We start from the raw sequence: 15,881 nt of genomic DNA, 5'->3' as shown, positions 1-15,881 counted from the left end.
AAGGCCCACCCAGGGACGCTTAGTTTTGATTGGCATAGGCCAGTTGTAGGCAACGAGTCAAGGTTGGCCATGACTAATAGGCCAATCGGAGATCACGTGGTTCGTCACCTTCGGCAAAGCGGACTCTGGGTGAGGTCTTTGCCTTGAAAGAGGCGATTTTATATTGCTCTGTAGAGTGATTAGGGGCGTTCCGGGCAAACACTAAACAGCTTTACAAAAATGTAGGGAATCCACGTTTCCTGAAAAATCAACAGGTGTGATCTCATCCCCCATGGGGCTCCATTTACTCTCACTTGCCATGAATGGTCCCGTGATGTTTTTCCACTCTCCAGGCGTGAACAGATTTCCCATCGTTGAACGAAATAGAGACTTGTTTAGAAGTTTACAGCGGATAAAACTGCTCTTCATTCCAAGAAAACTCGCAGACAAGAACATGATGAAACTTGGTAACAATCCAACAGCCTGTCTGTGGAGGATTTCGGATTTTGATCACCGTTACCTCTCAGCATACGAAGGGGCGCTATATATTCCTCGTTTCCCGAACATGCTGGGTAAGTGATAATTATGCGATTTGCACTTAAATGTTAGCCACCGCGATAGCCTTGAGCTTCTCATTTCCATTCCTCTGTTTTGCTCGCACCTCGTCTTCTGTGATCACGATATATTAGTGAAAGAGAGCATCAAGTGGAAGAAAGCTAAGGGATTAGGCACAATATGACACCATCGACCACTAGGAATGTGCCAGACCAAGACCACGTGTGAACGCTTGATCTAGGAGTACGAGAGTTCTTCATGTCAGCCGCCTACGGTTAGAAGAAACTCGACCAGAAAGTGACCATCCTATGCTTGCTTCAGTAGGTTTTCCTTTAATTGGGATCATGAACAACAACGAATTTTTTTTTTAGGGTGTGACACAAACTCGGTGATAAACATTGTATTCCAAACGCATTTTTATAAAACTTGACGTTTCGGGGTATGCTAGTCAACACACATACACATACAATACTAAAACGTCAAGTTTTATGAAAATGCGTTGCAATACAAGTCTATCAGCGCTGTTTGTGGCGTTTTCTTAACAACTCCGATGCTAAAGAACAAGAGTTTATAACGAGAGTGTGACACGTTTTGTGGCTTTATGTAACTAATCATGCGCACGGGGTGAGACGAATTGCCAAGCTTTCCAATTGATGAATAATTTGATACGTTTACCTCCACTTGCAAAAGAAGAGGTCTCCGTATGTTGGGGCGTGGAATGACCGAAAGTTGTTCGATCTATGAACAGTTGTTGGGTATATAAGGGCCTGTCGGGAGTCGAACCCGGGACCTCTCGCACCAAAGCGAGAATCATGCACTAGACCAACAGGCCGTTGCAGAGAAAGCTGCCGTCACGCCCTCAGGTCGTTGCAATTACTTAAGCGGGAGTTTTGCAAAATGGCACTTTCCTTTCTGGCCGTCCTGGTGTTGACCATCGGGTACCCGTTACAACGACGAAAATTGCCTCAACACAGCTACTTCAGTCACGTGGATCATTACAAAAAATGAGACAAATTCAGACATAGCACACCACATTAACGACCAGGGATAGGGTTTTCTTTCTTCGATTTGACAACAGCTATGATCCATTGGACTTGGAGGATGGCGGGCTGAAGGTAGTTGGGGTGGAATATAAACAAGGGTAGAGCGACTTCAAAATAAGAAAACCTCGCGTTATGGTCGGTTGGCCTTCAGGTATAGGTTCCTTAAAAATTCATGTTGTTTCGGCAAAGGACTGAACATGCGGACAATCGGCGTGTGAGGGCTGGACGGTGATATCACCACTACCCACGAAAAACAAGCTGACTATATTGATAAGGTAAAAGATTTTGCATGCCTTGTTAAGGAGTATGACAAGTAAAACGGATCACGGTGTCTTCAATTAATCCAAACACTTCACAAAGTGCACTTCTTGATGTAAAGGCTTTTCTTTTGTGAATGAGGAAATTCAGGCCGTGCGAAGGCGCGTAGTTTAAATCAAGGCTTGCTTTTTTAGAAGTCTTTGGCTTTGGTTGTGCGTGAAACTCACGATACTGCGGAATAGAGCAGTCGACTCGAAATAGAAAATAAGATACTGGAGTGTAACTAACGTTGCCCAGAATAAATGCTTCTCAACGGTTTACAATTAGTGGAATCAAAGTCAAAGGAACGTTAAAAAATGTCTTCAAAGACATTGTGGGTGAATTGTTTTGTCACAACTGTTGGCATAACGAAGCAAGTGAGGCATGAGTAGAAGGAAATCAAAGGAATCGTTAATACAACAGGTTTCTGGATGGTTGTTCTTTTTTTGTCAACCCTGCTACTTTCCATGTCTTAAAATGACAAATTGAAAATGGCCGCAAGAATAGAAACTCGTCGCAAGTCGGATGGTCAGGATTGAGGACGTTGCCAATCTGGTTCGTCGACCAAACGGTGCAACCTGTCTCTGTGGCGCCATCGGTTCAGCGCGTTGCGCCTGTATAACCGGAATGTGTTGGTGGTTCAAGCCCACCCAGGAGTGACGCTTCTTGGACGTTGTTGAGTGGTGAAGGTAGGGCCTATGGGTGGAGGGGGTAGAACGAGTGGCAGGTGCCAGGTGGAAATTATGCTGCATCCGGATAAATACACTGGGTCGTCACTTGGTCCTACGCAAAGTGGGACGAGTCTATTGGGTGTAGTACGGTTGACACTGTGAAGCAGTTGTTAGGGTCGTTGATGAGGCGTGGGCGCAACACTACCTGTATTACAAAAATTCAGGCAATCCGTGCCTGAGAGCACAGGCTCGCTGCATCCCGCCAGGTTCGCCATTTCTCCTCACAATTTCCGTAGCTTGACAAAGCCCAAAAACGGGTGGGTTCAACGGTCGCACAGAAAGTAACAAGGTTGCCTAGCTTTGACCACTAACTAAACCTTTGTAGGTAGAAGGTTACCCAAGAGACCGCTGCAGGTCAACGGACCGCCATAAACAGGAACAATGGAGACTAACTACGCCAGTCGGTAATGTGCGGTGGTGCCCTACCTCTCGCTACGAATGTCGCTATATATTCGCTTTGGACCCGAACCATGCGGGAAGTGTAAGATGCATGTGCACTGAAGGGGCCCCGCGAGACCTGGGACGTCTCATTTCCTCCTCTGGTGTTTGCCGACCCGCGTCTTCTGTTGATCAATATATAAGTGGAAGCGTACACGGTGAAGGAATCAGGCTAATGCAGGATCAAGAGTGAACCACCGCGCTCCACGAGGCTATGGTTGCCCAGACCCACTGTGGTGCTAACAACATGGGACTGTAAGGACATCCGGCTTCCACCACCTACGGTTTAAGCAACTAACCAAAAGTGACCAGCCTATCGGCTTCAATTTCTAATGGTCAGAACCAACCGTTGGGACCCCACCGTGTAACAGTAGCTCCTCCAGCACACAAAAGAAGAATAAGTGTAACACCGCGGGGGGTTCCACACCTAACCCCGTGTTGTTTCAGGATCCAGTACGTGAGCACAGGAGGGTCACTTTCTGGCTAGTTGTCTTCTACCGTAAGCGTGACAACTCGCGTACGCATAATCAACGGTCACAGTGGGCTTACATTGCCCAGACTGCGAGGGGCACGCGGCCTACCCGCGGCCGGCCACGATCTCGCGGCAATAAGATAGCTGGCACAGAAGACGATGTCGAGGCCAAACACGATGGAATTGAGCTCACGCGCGCGGCTACAGTAAGTCAAATCGCAGATTATACTACCCACATGTTTCAGGAAACGGACCTAATAAGCGCCCACTTCGAGCGAAGGTACCGCTCAACCGAAATCTCCACAGACGCTTTATGTACCAAGTTTCAGCAGTAGTGTCGCGAGTCTGTTCTGGAAAAAGCAGTTTATCCCTGTAAACTTCTAAACAGTTCTCTATCTTCAACGATTGGACCTCCTGTTTCCCTGAGGTAATCACTGCACTTCATGGCAAGTGAGGAATGGAGCCCTGCGGATGCTCCACCTGTTAGTTTCAGGAACGTGGATTCCTACATTGTTTAAGCGGTTAGTGGTGCCCGAAACGCCCTAACCACTACCGATCCTAAAATCGCTTTCAAGGCAGAATCCCTACACTAGACCGCTTTGACGAAGGTGACGAAGTGATCTTCGATTGGCTATTAGTCGGCCCAACCTTGACTCGTTTTCCTACACTGGCCTATGCCCGATCAACGAAGCGGCCCTGGGTGGGGCTTTGACACACGCCTGTTCGTAACAGCTCAGAACCGCTAACCGATATGCGTCCACGAGACAGGTGTCTGGACCGTATTGGTCGACGACAAGATTGGACAACGTCCACTCAATCTTGACCACACTCTGGATGAGCTTCTAATTCTTGCGGCCAGTTGTTCATTTTCATTTTAAGAGCATTAAATAGCAGTGTTGACAAAAGACCACCATCCACCTTTTGTTAACGAGTCTTTGATTTCCTTCTTACTCATGCACTCACTTGCTTCGTTTATTTCCAGACATTGTTGACAAAACCTCCTGCCCACAATGCTTTGAAGATTTTTAAACGTACTTTGACATGTGATCCCCTAAGGTAACGTTAGAAGCAATTTATTCTGTGCACTTATTACAACTCCAGTTCTTAATGTTTTATTTGGTGACTGCTCGATTCCGCTATCTTCGAGTGTTCACGCACACCAAAGACAAAGCGTTTTTAAAATGCAAGTCCTGATTTAATACGCTCTTCGCAGGCCTGATTGCCTCATTCGTAAAGAAAAGCCTATCAGAAGTCACTTGTGAAGTTTGGATTAATGGAGAGCACAGTGATCCTTTTTAATTTTTCATACTCCTACAATGCGCAAATCTTTTACTTTCATATAGCGAGCTTTGTTTTCGGAGTGTAGTGTAATCACGTCCCGCCTCACACGCGATTGGTCGCATGTTCACGTCCGCTCACACGCGAAGGCTCGCAGGTTTCAAGTCCTGCCAAAAAACAAAATGCATTTTTAGAACCGTAATAACCTGAATCCAACACGACCATCACTCGGGTTCTGCTTATTTGAAGTCTGCTACACCTTGTTTTATTCCAGCCCAACTACCTGCAGTCACCGCATTTCTCCAAAGTCCATTGATCATCTGGTTTTTTCAAATCGAGAAAGAAAACCCTTCCACTGGTCGGTATGTGGTGTGCTAGGTCTGAAGTTCCTCAGTTTGTTTAGTGACCACGTGTCTGAAGTAGCTGGTGGTTGGAGCGATTCGCGTTTAAACGGGTACCGACTGGTCAGACCCGAGACGACACGATAATGAAAGTGCATTTTGCAAGCTCCGTCCACTCTTAAGTGCAACACAGAGTGGCGATGCGGCAGCTTTCTCTCCAACGCCTGTGGTCTTAGTGGCATTGATTCTCGCTTTGGGTGCGAGAGGTCCCGGGTGTCGACTCCCGGACAGGCCCTTAATACCCAACAATGTTCTATAGATCAACAACTTCCTTCATTATCACGGCCCCCCCCAACAGTCGAGAACCTCTTCCTTTTGCCATTGGGTAAACGTACAAATTTATTCATCATTGGACAGCTTGGCACTTCTGTGTCGCTCACCCTTGCGCATGATTAAGTAACTTTAAAGCCACAAACGTCACACCTATCGTAAATAAACTTCTTGTTCTTCTTAGGCCATCGTATCTTGATTGAGAAAATAACACAACAGTCGCTGATAAACATGTATTCCGACGCATTTTTCATAAAACTTGACTTTCGTATGTGTATGTGATGTGTGTTGACTAGCATACGAAACGTCAAGTTTTTATAACAAATGCGTTGGGAATACACTGTTTATCACCGTTGTTTGTGTCCACACCTAACTCCCCCGTGTTGATTCATGGATCCACTTAAGAAACTTGAAGCAGCATATGGTGATGGTCTTTCTGGTCCGAGTTGTCTTCTAATACCGTAGAGCTGGATGACATGAAACTCTCGTCACCATAAGATAGCAAAAACGTTCACACAAGTGGTGCTTGTGACATTTCATAGCTGGTCGATGGTGTCCCTTCTCGTGCCTACTTCCTAGCATTTCTTCCACTTGATGCTCTCTTCATAATTATCGATCACAGACAGATCGAGGTGTCGAAGCAAAAACGAGAGGATAAACGAGAAGCTCAAAGGCATCCGGTGGCTAAACCTTTAAGTGCAATCGCATAATTATCACTTACCCCCACTGGCTTTCGGGAACGGGGAATATAGAGCTGCCCACTTTCGTTGCGGGAGGTACCGGGATCGAAACCGAATATCGCCACAGACAGGCTGTTGTATTGTTTACCCAAGTTTATCACGATCTTGTCTGCGAAGTCTTTTTCCTTGTAATTAAGAGGCAGGTTTTATATCCCGTAAACTTTCTAACCAAGGTCTATATCAGTTCAACGATGGAACGCCCCTGTTCACCTTGACATGTAAAATCACTGGGACATTCAAATAGCACGTGATGAGAAATGGAGCCCCATGAGCGGAGATATCTCGCAACCTGCTTTATTTTTTCCAGAAACGGGTACTTCCTCCCTTTTTTGTAAAGCTTGTTAGTAGTTGCCCGAAAACGCCCCTAATCCCTCTACAGATCAATAAAAATACGCTTTTCAAAGGCAAAGAGCTCACACCATAATTTCCCTCCCGTCGCTTGGACGACGGTGACGAGAGTGATCTTCCGATTGGCCTATTAAGTCATGAGCCACCTTGACTCGTTTGCCTACACTGGCCTATGCCAATCAAACTAAGCGTCCCTGGGTGGGCTTTTTGAACCACCAACCTTTCGGTTAACAGCCGAACGCGCTAACCGATTTGCGCCACAGAGACAGGTCTGACCGTTTGGTCGGGACAAGATTGGACAACGTCGCACGTCAATCTTGACCACGACATCTGCGGATGAGCTTTCTAAATTCTTGCGGGCCATTTTCAATTTGCCCTTTTTCAAGAACATGACAAGTAGCATGTTGACAAAAGAACAACCAGTCCAGAACTCTGTTTACCGTTAACGCTTTCTTTGACTTTCCTTCTACTCATTGGCCTCACTTGTCTTCGTTATTTCCAACAGTTGTCCGACAAAACAATCAGCCCCCAGGGTCTTTGATAGAAAGGTTTAACGTTCCTTTGACGTTGACCACTAATGGTAACCGTTGAGACACATTTATTCACGTGCAGTTACACTCCAGTATCTTCATGTTCCATTTTGTGACTGCTCTATTCCGCAGTATCTCTCGAGTTTCACACACACCAAAAGACAAAGATTTTTTAAAAGCAGCCTGATTTTATACGCTCTTCGAAAGCCTGAATTTCGCATTCTTAAAAGAAAAGCCTTACATCAGAAGAGTGCACTTGTGAGTTTGGGATTAATTTGAGAGCACAGTGATCCTTTTTAATTTCATACTCCTTAACAATGCGCACATCTTTACCTTTCATAAAGTCGAGCGTGTTTTCGTAGTGTAGTTGGTTATCACGTCCGCCTCCACACGCGGAAGGTCGCAAGTCACCAAGTCCTGCCGAAAACAAAATGCATTTTTAAGGAACCTATACCTTAAGCCAAACGACATAACTCGAGGTTTCTTATTTGAAGTCTGCTACACCTTGTTTAGTCCGCAGCCCAACTACCTGCAGTTCCCGCATTCCACTCCAAAGTCCATTGATCATCTGTTTTCAATCGACGAAAGAAACCCTTCCACTGGTCGTAATGTGGTGTGCTATGTCTGAAGTGGTCTCATTTGTATATGACCACGTGACTGAAGTAGCTGTGTTGAGAGGCAATTCGCGTTTAACGGGTAACCGATGGTCAGACAGACCCGACGGACAGAAGGAAAGTGCATTTGCAACTCCGCTCTAGTGAGATTGGCAACACAGAGGGCGTGACGGCAGCTTTCGCCCCCCTCTGGCAACGGCCTGTTTGTCTAGTGGCATGATTCTCGCTTTGGTTGCGAGTAAGGTCCCGGGTTCGACTCCCGGACAGGCCCTTATCTACCCAACAATGTTCATAGATCAACAACTTTCGGTCATTTATCACGCCCCAACATACGAGACACTCGTCTTTTGCCATTGGAGGTAACGTATCAACTTTATTCATCAATTGGAAAGCTTGGCCATCGTCTCACCCTTGCGCATGATTAGTAACATTAAAGCCACAAACGGGTCACACCTATCGTATAGAAACCTCTTGTTCTTAGGCCATCGTAGCTTGTTAAGAAAATAACACAACCACGCGGATAAACATTGTATTCCGACATTTTTATAAAAACTACTTGACGTTTCGTATGGTAATGTGTAATGTGGTTTGACTAGCCATACGAACGTCAAGTTTTATGAAAAAGGCGTTGGGAATACGAATTTTATCACCGCTGTTGTGTCACACCTAACCTCCCGGTTGTTGTTCATGATCCAATTAAGCAGACTTGAAGCAAGCATAGGATGGTCATTTCTGGCCGAGGTTGTCTCTAAACCGTAAAAGCTGGATGACATGAACTCTCGTCCTCATAAGACCAACGTTTCACAGTGGTCTTGTGACTTTCCCTAACTGGTCGTGGTGTCACTCTCCGTGCCTACTCCTTAGCTTTTTTCTTCCAACTGATGCTCTCTTTCAATAATATATCTGATCACAGAAGACGAGGTGTCGAGGCAAAAACCGAGGAATGGAAAACGAGAAGCTCAAGGGCAGTCGCGGGGCTAACTTTATAGTGCAAATCCGCTATAATTAATCAACTTAACCAGCATGTTTCGGGAAACCAGGAATTATAGCGCCCGACTTCGTATGCGGGAGGTACCGGGATCGTCAAACCGAAATCTCCACAGACAGGCTGTTGTATGTGTTACCAGTTTAATCACGTCTTGTCTGCGAGTCTTTTCTGGAATGAAGAGCAGCAGTATTTATCCCTGTAAAACTTCTAAACAAGGTCTATATTCCGTTCAACGATGGGAAACTCCTGTTCACCTGGACAGTGGTAAAACTCACTGGGACATTCATAGCAAGTGAGAGAATGGAGCCCCATGGCGGGATGAGCTCCACCTGTTGATTTTTCAGGAAACGTGGATTCCTACATTTTTGTAAAGCTGTTAGTGTTGCCGGAAAACGCCCCTATCCACTCTACAGATCAATCAAAAAAATCGCTTTCAAGGCAAAGACCTCACACATAGACTCGCTTTGACGAAGGTGACGAAGTGATCTTCCGATTGGCCTCCTAGTCCCATGCCAACCTTGACTCGTTTGCCTACAACTGGCCTATGCCAATCAAACTAATCAGGTCCCTGGGTGGGCTTGAACCACCAACCTTTCGTTAACAGCCGGAACGCGCTAACCGATTGCGCCCACAGAGACAGGTCTGACCGTTTGGTCGACGACAAGATTGGGACAAACGGTCCACTCAATCTTGACACGACTCTGCGATGATGCTTTCTAAATTCTTTGCGGCCATTTTTAATTTGCCCTTTTCAGACATGAAAGTAGCAGTGTTGACAAAAAGAACAACCAGATCCAGAAACCTGTTGTTAACGATTCTTTGATTTCCTTCTACTCATGCCTCACTTGCTTCGTTATTTCCAACAGTTGTCGACAAACAATCAGCCCACAATGTCTTTGAAGAAATTTTTAACGTTCCTTTGACTTTGATCCACTAATGGTAACCGGTTGAGAGCATGTTATTCTGTGTGCTTAGTTACACTCCAGTATCTTATGTTCCATTTTGTGACTGCTCTATTCCGCAGTATCTTCGAGTTTCACACACCCAAAGACAAAGAATTTTGAAAAGCAAGCCTGATTTTAAATACGCTCTTCGCAAGGCCTGAATTTCCTCATATCTTATAAAAGAAAAGCTTACATCAGAAGATGCACTTGTGAAGTTTGGATTATTGATGAGCACCAGTGATCCTTTTTAATTTCATACTCCTTAACAATGCGCAAGTCTTTTACCTTTCACAAAGTCGAGCTTGTTTTCGTGTGGAGTGGTTATCACGTCCCCTCACACACGCGGAAGGTCGCAGGTTCAAGTCCTGCCGAAAACCAAATTGCATTTTTAAGGAAACCTATACCTGAAGCCAACGACCATAACTCGAGGTTTCTTATTTTGAAGTCTGATACACCTTGTTTATTCCAGCCCAACTACCTGCAGTCCCGCATCCTCCAAAGTCCATTGATCATCTGTTTTCAAATCGAAGAAAGAAACCCTTCCACTGGTCGTAATGTGGTGTGCTATGTCCTGAAGTGTCTCATTTGTTAATGACCACGTGACTGAAGTAGCTGTGTTGAGGCAATTCGCGTTTAAACGGGTACCGATGGTCAGACCCAGACGGACAGAAGGAAAGTGCATTTTGCAACTCCCCGCTCTAGTAATTTGCAACACAGAGGGCGTGACGGCAGCTTTCTCTGCAACGGCCTGTTGGTCTAGTGGCATGATTCTCGCTTTGGGTGCGAGAGGTCCCGGGTTCGACTCCCGACAGGCCCTTATATACCCAACAATGTTCATAGATCAACAACTTTCCGGTCATTATCACACCCCAACATACGGGACACTCTTTCTTTTGCCATTTGGAGGTAAACGTATCAAATTTTATTCATCAATTGGAAAGCTTGGGCCAATTCGTCCTCACCCTTGCGCATGATAGTACATTAAAGCCACAACGTGTCACACCTATCGTATGAACTCTTGTTCTTAGGCCATCGTAGCTTGATTAAAGACAATAACACAAACAGCGCTGATAAACATTGTATTGCAACGCATTTTTATAAAACTTGACGTTTCGTATGTGTATGTGTATGTGTGTTGACTAGCATACGAAACGTCAGTTTTATAAAAATGCGTTGGATACAATGTTTTATCACCGCTGTTTGTGTCACACCTAACCTCCCGTTGTTGTTCATGATCCAATTAAGAACTTGAAGCAAGGATAGGATGGTCACTTTCTGGTCGAGTTGTCTTCTAAGCCGTAAGCTGGATGACATGAAACTCTCGTACTCATAGATCAAACGTTCACAAGTGGTCTTGTGACATTTCCATAGCTGGTCGATGGTGTCACTCTTGTGCCTACTCCTTAGCTTTCCTTCCAACTTGATGCTCTCTTCATAATATATCTGATCACAGAAGACGAGGTGGTCGAGGCAAAACAGAGGATGGAAACAGAAGCTCCAAGGCTATCGCGGTGGCTAACATTAAGTGCAAATCGCATAATTATCGCAGCATGGTTTCGGGAAACGAGATATATCGCCCACTTCGTGGCGAGGGTACCGAGGATCAAACCCCGATATCTCCCAGACGGCTGTTTGTATTGTTACCAGTTTCCATCATGGTCCTTGTCTCGAGTCTTTTCTTGGACATTGAAAGCAGTTTTATCCGTATGTAAACTTCTAACAAGACTGTTCATTGCCGTGACTTTAACATCTTCAGTTCCCACGGGCCTGCTCCCGTCTGACCTTGTAGCTCAGTCGGTTAGAGCAGCGGAGATCTAACCCGAAGGTCGTGGGTTCAATTTCCACCCTGGTCAGAGTTTTTCTCTGTCCTTGTGTGGGCCCATTCCATCAGTAGGGGTAACGCTCACATGGTTCATATGGGATAGAAATCTAGCACTTCACCTTACACTCTATTCAGTTAACTCTGTTTAAATATAACGGCTACAACGGCCAAAGTTTCTCTGAATCGAAACCTTTCTTTACCCGTATGCAGAGTCAAGATTACTTTACCACTCATGTGCTTTTCTAAAGGTATCTAAATAGCCAACAATAACGTTCAAGCAATAGGCAATTTGAAATCCTTATGCTGTTTTTTTTACAAACGATTTTTGACGTAGGATTAGTCAAGCAGGTGTGACTCGGATTCTACTGAAGACAAACACACGGGCGAGGATGAGCACTGCTTGCATAGACTTGAATCTGTTGTTGGGGTTATTATCATGTTTAAACGGCATTGATATTGGCTAAAACTCAAAACAAAATTTATGGGCTTTGTGTGCAAAGGTTAGGAATCCCAAAATTAACAAACAGTTTGGCCAAACAGTGCTATAACCTGCGCTCTAGGGGGTCCAATGGCATGCTTAACTGGGAAGTTTAATCTGTCGGATCGTAACTTTCTAAAGATCCCACTTTACTGTTTCCCGGAACGCTTTTCCGTAAAACGGTATTTCCGGTCATGCATCCTCCCCTGTATAAAGCTTGATCTTACGTGTTCTTTAAAACAAACACGAGGTTTCAATTTAATTCGCCCCACTTTTCTTAAATTCTATCTAGACTTAAAACGCTTGTAAAGTTAATATTTAAAAGATAAAACAAGTTTACATCGAGCTAGAACTATAACAGGCGTCCCAAAGTCAGATAAAATGCCTAGAAAATATACTACATTAAACGAGGAATTATCCCGATAAAAGGCTTAAGAAGAGTAATTCCCTGACCAAATTCTCTGTTAAAAATCCTGGAGAACCTTATTGCCATTGTGGGTAGCTTCCTTCTTGTGAACATTTTCCAGATCCGACGCGATTTTGATGGAATTTTTTCAATTTCTCGGTTTTTAACAGTATAATAAAACGCTAAGGCTGTTCCAACAATTTGAGTACGAAATACTCCATTTTACAATGTTCCCACTGTCCACAATTCAACATCAGAATCATTGACAAAGATTTAACTTTTATCCCATGCGATTGCTCAACGCAATAGCAGTCCTGCGAGCGACCTCAGGCAGTAAAATTGCCATTCAATCAGGCAAATAACCACACAAGAATATTGCAATAAACAGCTTTCGAAAAGGTACTTTATCAATCACAGTGGACAGCCACTGTTTTCGACCGTTTCGACCACGGCTTCGACAGCAGCAAGATCTGTTGCTGTGTGCTGCTCACTAGTATTTACGAAAAAAAAAAACACGTTCGTACTGTTAGTAGGACTTATAGCGCGTCTTCTTTAAAAAACGTCCACCTTTAAACCTCTTTTCCGATGCTAGGAAAAGAAAACTCAATTGCAGTTATAGATCTTCAAAGGTGTAAAGCGCCTGTGGTGAAAATGACAGAACTAAGTTACTTAGCAACGGACGAAATGACACTGAAAATCAGAGGCCATGGTACGTTGCGAACTTTTGAGGTCCCTAGTTCTTAGTTTACTAGCTCAATGGGTGGATCGTCCCACTAGTTTTGCTGAGGTTCTAGGTTGAACACCTGTCCAGGACTTTGATTTTCAGTTTGTCCTTTTCGCCTATTGTCGAGCAACTATCGATGGTAATGAATTTAAGCTAGCACATTTCCTATTTGGATATTTAAATGCGCTTTTACAAGAACAAACCATCTATGGGTGAGATCGGACATTAGCATACAACAGGCACAGGTGGCAGCCGCTATCAGTCCATAAGCGATCTCACCAAAACTATGAATGGAATGAAATGAGATCCTTGACCACAGCACTGAGAGTCCTTCCCTATGACTTCACGAACAGCGTCTGGGCTCTTTAACGTCCGTGAGAATTAACCAAAGACCGTGTACTGTGAGATGGGGTCTACTAATTTTCGTCCTGGTCCGAGAAGGCTAGAAAGTCTAACCATTGCCAGATGATATCAAACGCAGCACTGTCTTCTCAGCATTATTTACGAACTCTGAGTGTTGTGTCCGACCGGAATTGAACCTTGACCTCCTGCCCAGTTTTTCAAACGCAAAAAAAGAACATGCCAAACCAGCCATTTCGAGTTAACGAACAAGGTTTGTCGCATAAAGGAATATGTCTGGATAAAGATCAAAAAAGGATAATATCTTGCAATTTTTGTGAGACTGAGATTCCGACAGGCAGTATAGATGTTTGCCCGCTCGGGAGCCAATCACATACCGCGGGATTTGGTTCATCTTGTCGCTCACGTTAAAATGGAAACGCCGTACAGATTTCCGGCGGTCGTTTCTCTCCCCCAAAAAAGCTATATATTTTCGCCGGCCACTATATCTTTATGAGTTCCGTGTCACAGTTGAGTGGTTTTTTTTAAAGACGTATACACTTTATCAGGTCATTGTTGGTATGAAAAGTGGACCGTGCGGTCATGTTAAGCAACACATAACAGCGGCCATGAGGCGAAGCTGAAAAGGGCTATTGACATTGGCCCTTGAGGGCGAGGGGCTAATTGTTTTTAGTATTAACAACTAGTCCGGACAGAAAAGGCAAAAATAAAGTTAGCACATGCAGTTTCAAAAAAAAGTCTTTGTCGGAGAATAAAACGAAAAAAAAGCGTCACGCTGAATTTTCTCTAATCGAGGGACTACTTTGTTTAATAGTACTATAGTAGCGTAGCCGCTTTGTTTTTGGTCCCACCTCAACAATCTCACAATTAGTGGTTACATTCTCAGGCTTTTGGCCTACATCCACCACCTACACACCGTTTACCGTAGTTCTCAAATCTGATTTTAACAAGCCAAAAGATCCACTGAAGCTCACGCGAGATAACCACCACCTTCTCAATGACACATTCTTCAAAGTCTACAACTATATTTGACCGTTGCTACCCAATAAACTTCCACCTAGACTCCAACAACCAGTTTCACCGCAAATGGAAACACATTTCAAATCAAGCTGCTCACAAACATCTGAAACTTCTCATCAAAGAATGCACAAATAAGATAAACATTTTCGAATATGAACTACTAATCATATCGTAATTCTTCGAAACTTTACTCCTCAGAACTTTTTTCATTATACGCCTGGACAAAAACAATTATTCTCGAATTCCCGGGGGCCATATCGCTCGAGTCTCTGCTCAATCTAAAGACGCACTAACGTGTTACAAAATGTCCGCCACTTCATTCTTACACATTACATTACATTACCTTTAGGCCTCCTTCGCTCCTAATGGGGACCACAGGGCGTCTACCATTTACTCCCACCTGACTCCACCATTGGCTAATTCTCTTTTCACAATCTTACAAGTGATATTCAACTCCTTGGCGAGTTCATCTTGCACACCGCCACCAAAATTGCCTTGGGCGGCCTCTTCTTCTGCACCCATGAGGTCTCACTCGACTGAGGGCGGAACGGGTTATGTTATTCTTAGGCTTCCGTCGTAGCTTGTTCCCGATCCATTTCCAGTTTTCTTCTCGTGATGCTTTCCTCTATGCGATCCACAGTTTCTGTCAACATAGAGACTTCCTGAAACGACCGATGCCAAGCTTGAAGATGATCCACCAATGAGCTTGCCTGAAATCTTAAGTTATCTTTTTCCTTTTTCCCACACTTAGAGTAACTTAAGCTTTCCGTTTACGTAATATTATGAGGATCACAATTAGAGCTATGTGCCAAAAACGAATCGCACTTGACAAACAAATTCTTCATTGCCGCTCCGAACTTTCCAAAATCTGTCCAGCCATTTTAGTACAATCGATCGCGCTAAAATCCGACAACTTAATTCTGGACTGTTTGAACATTTACACCAAACCAAGACTCTTAAACTTCAACAATTAATAGGTTCGCAAATTACCGACGACACTACATTGCATAGCCATAATACCGTCATTATAATTCCAGAAAATCTTCCGCTTACTGACTCAGAGAAATCTGTTCTCAGTAAGGGCCTAAATTTTGTCCCTATTACCAAACGCACCAACGAATTTTCTATTAAGCAAGATGTTGAAAAATTCCTTCGCCGCGTTCAGTTAAAGCCTTTTTTCACGACAAAGAGGATGATTCGGACACTTCTAATAAAGATATTTTTGAAACACTTCTAGTTCGCAATTCCAAATGGACTCCCCCAGAGGGACAATTTGCCTCTTTAGATTTTTTCACCAAAAAATGCCGTCACGACATTCACAAACTTAAATTCAATCGCAACACTAAATTTTCCAACCTTTCCTCGGAAGAGTGGGCGGCGCTTAAAAATCTTAGTAAACGCAACGACATAGTTGTCAAATCGGCCGACAAAGGCGGCGCGGTA

At 44.3% G+C, this 15,881-nt stretch overlaps 1 protein-coding gene and 1 non-coding gene across 2 annotated transcripts in view; both read right to left on the bottom strand.

Annotated features, from left to right (window-relative positions):
* Positions 1–15,881, bottom strand: part of LOC137967385 (lymphocyte antigen 75-like) — a 242,690-nt gene that overhangs the window by 95,002 nt on the left and 131,807 nt on the right. The window lies entirely within an intron of this gene.
* On the bottom strand, positions 6,742–6,819 carry Trnan-guu (transfer RNA asparagine (anticodon GUU)). Its single transcript has one exon. It is a non-coding gene; the product is annotated as a tRNA-Asn (tRNA).

Source organism: Montipora foliosa, chromosome 8 (genome assembly GCF_036669935.1).
Source record: "Montipora foliosa isolate CH-2021 chromosome 8, ASM3666993v2, whole genome shotgun sequence".
NCBI lineage: Eukaryota > Metazoa > Cnidaria > Anthozoa > Scleractinia > Acroporidae > Montipora > Montipora foliosa.
This window is presented reverse-complemented; position numbering and strand designations above follow the sequence as displayed.